The 3,493-nt window shown below is 38.4% G+C and overlaps 1 long non-coding RNA gene across 1 annotated transcript; it reads left to right on the top strand.

The window, feature by feature from the left end:
* The first annotated feature begins 825 nt into the window (after positions 1-825).
* LOC119516855 lies at positions 826-3,041 on the top strand. The gene is made up of 3 exons (XR_005213383.1): positions 826-941; positions 2,029-2,119; positions 2,691-3,041. It is a non-coding gene; the product is annotated as an uncharacterized LOC119516855 (long non-coding RNA).
* Positions 3,042-3,493: the final 452 nt, after the last annotated feature.

Consider the following 3,493-nt stretch of genomic DNA (forward strand, 5'->3'; position numbering starts at 1 on the left):
TCAGTTTCTCCTCTTAGAAAACTGGAGATAGGGATCCCTACCCTATTTACCTTGCAGAGTTGCTGGGAGAATCAGTTTTTAAAAATACATATGTGAAAATTCTTAACATGGTAACAAGCTGCAAAAATGTATTGTCATTTTTCATTGTGACAGCGTATGGGTAAAATTTGGCAAGAAATCGTGTCTGCATAAAATGGTACTTCTTTGTTTCCCACAGTTATGCAATTATATTTGAGGAGGCAATGTAACTGAGAAAGAGCAAAACAACAAGAAAAAAAAACCTCTCTTTTAAATTCAGGGAAAATTTGCCTCTGGGCTCAGGCCCTGGACACAGGAAGTTCCCACAGGCAGTCACTGTGTTTAGGGCGGAGGAAAAGGGTCACTGGGTGGCCCCACCATTAAACTTTAAACAGACTTGAGATATTCCGTGGTGTCTGTGTGTGAATATATATGGATGGGTATGTGACTGTGAGAGTGTGTGTGTGTGTGAATTGTGTGTGAGTTGTGAGTCAAAGTGTGTGTGAGTGTAGGAGCTGAGGGAGTTGCTGGTTATGATGGAGCTAGGTGACCTCTCATGTGGGCACAACAGGACAACACAAGGACTACAGGAGGCCATAGCTGGGGAAGGAGGGCAAGCTGCCAGGGTTGGAGCTCCGAAAAGCACAAACATTTACAAACCCAAGTTCCAGAGCATTAAACATGAAGTTCTGACCAAGGGTGGACAGATTCCTTTTCCTATTTTTAGTGCTGTTTGGAGAAAGAACTGAGTTTGTACCAGGGGATATTTGAAATAATTTGAGCTAGAAAAAAAAGCAAGTCTGTGTTATTGTCTTGGATCATGTTTGTCCTGGATTGGTCAGATGCTCTGCAAGGATTGTAGAGTGCAGACTTCTCCACCACATTCCAACTGCTACAAGTATTAAAATGCTTCTGTTTGGCAGGTGTGTATGGTTGGGGAGGGAGGTTGGGCAGTGGCGTTGGGTAAATAAAGACAAGATTGGATCGAGTTAGGAATATGCTTCTTACTGTGTATCTAGAATAACTGGGGCATTGAGATGCTTATTCCGACAGCTAAGAAATATTTCCCTGGCTGTCTAGATACCTCCAGATCTGCATGTCAAAACTCAATGCATCAAATTCTAGCCTAATCTCAAACCTGCTCTAGTTAATGAATGGCTCATTTCAATGTGTGGAACTACCATCCACCAAGGTATTTTCAGCTCAGGTAATTGAGAGGTAGCTGTTTAAATGTCAGGGTTGAGGAACTAGGGAAAAAGATCAGGGTCATTTATAACAACTTCTATCACAGGAGAAACCATAACTGGACTAAAAACTGTTCCTTCTACTCTAAAGTTAAGACCTAATCCTGTCTTGGCTAGAAAACTCTGACAGTCTTAGTTGGATTCTCTTCCTTTAACCTCTTTTCCTACTCAAGACCATTGGGTATCTTCCTGAATAATCTGAATAACCTTCCTGAAGTTTAGCTCTAATTCACAAATCACTGGTCCAAAAACAAAATCATTGATTTCCTAAAGTTCTAGAATAAAATCTGAACTCTTTTTGTTGAATTAAAGACCCCCAGGTCTGGGTTCAATCTTCCTTCACCACTTTACTTCTTCCTATTTCATTATGTGACCACTTTCTTTTAATCAACCTATTGTGACTGTTCTTCACTCAGCCCTACACCTTTCTCTTTTTCATGAAGTCCCTTTAGCCATGAATGTCCCTTCTTCCTCATTATGACCAAAGTCAACCCAACTTCCAAGACCCTAATCAACTTCTCATCTTCCAAGACTTCCATAATCTTTCATTTTCTAAGCTGGAAGTGATTGTCCCTCCCCTGAATTGCCACCACACTTCTGGAGTGTCTTCAGGTACCACTTCCTTCCATGTAATGTATCCATTCATGAGTGATTGTTTTCCCAACTAGACTGTTAGATCCTTAAAGACAGGAGCTCACAGTTTCCCTCTCTGAATATATACACACGCCAATTTATTTTTACATCCTCAAATTTGTTTTCCACATAGTTGGGGATACATAAATATTTGCTGAGTAAATGTGAGAAGGACCACCGTGGTGAAATTGATGACTACGGCCAGCTTTGAGGTGAGAGATTGGGTAAGTGTCTGAAAGGACCATCTATTTTTTAGATTAGGCTAAGGCTGCACTGACAAATATGATACCCACTAGCTACATGTTGCTATTTAATTTTAAGTAAATTAAACCTAAATAAAATTAAAAATTCAATTCCTCAGCCTCAGCAGCCCTATTTAAAGTGCTCAGTATTCGCATGTGCCTAATGGCTAGATTACAGAAAATTTGTAGATCTCCATCATCGCAGAGTTCTATAGCACAATGCTGGCCTTCTGCATAGTATTTCCAGCTTTCTAAATATTTTTTCCTGAGCTGACAGCCTTTGCTTCCATCTGCTTGAGTACCCACATTTGTATTAGCCAGTCAGAAATCCTTGCATGTCATTTGCTCTGGTCAGATATCTAAGCTAGTACTCATGGTTAAGAAGTGTCTCTCACTGGTTGTGCAGATTTACTAATTTTATCAAGTCATTTAGCTTATTTATTCATTTATTCCTTCCTTCATTAATAAACAACTTTACTGAGGTATGATTTATATGCCATGAAATTCATCCATTTTGAGTGTGGAAATCTAATGATTGTTATTATGTTTACAGAGTTGTGCAACCTTCAGCCATCTAATCTCAGAACACGTCCATCACCTCAGAAAGATCTCTGTGGCCATTGTAGCTATTTTGCATTCATGCCTCCCCACCCCCCCATCTCAGACAACCACTGGTCTTTTTCCTATTTCCAAAGATTGCCCTTCCTGTACATTTCATATCAGTGGAGTTGTACATGGTAGGAGGTCTTTTGTGTGGTATATAAGGATTCTAGTTTCTCTACAGCCCACCAGATCCTTGTTAAGACTTGTTATTGTTTGTCTTCTTGATTATAACCCACCAGTAAAATGGTACCCTGCTAATTTAATTTGCATTTCTCTCTGACTGGTCATGTTGAGCATCTTTTTATGTGCCTGTTGCCATTTGTTTATCTTCTTTGGTGAAATGTCTATTCAATATTTTACCCATTTTAAAATTGGATAATTTGTTTTTAGTGTTGGAGTTGTGAATGTTCTTTACACATTCTGGATATAAGTCCCTCAATGGGTATATGATTTGCAAATATTTCTGTCAGTCTGTGTTCTGTATTTTCACTTTCTTGATGGTGGGTTTTGAATTTTAAAAGTTTTTAATTTTGATGAAGTCCAATTTAATCAAATTTATTTTTGCTCTTGGAATAGAAGATTATGTGGTTTTAGGGTGGAACATCAAAATATGAAAATTGACCTCTTTCCCCATTTTAAATGCATTTTATTTACTCAAATTAAGTTGTTCAATAAAAGTGAAACTTTCTGGCTTTGTTGGAAATATCAGTTTCATTAATATTTTAAGACACAACTTTGGTACAGTACATCTTT

Source organism: Choloepus didactylus, chromosome 20 (assembly GCF_015220235.1).
Source record: "Choloepus didactylus isolate mChoDid1 chromosome 20, mChoDid1.pri, whole genome shotgun sequence".
Taxonomy (NCBI): domain Eukaryota; kingdom Metazoa; phylum Chordata; class Mammalia; order Pilosa; family Megalonychidae; genus Choloepus; species Choloepus didactylus.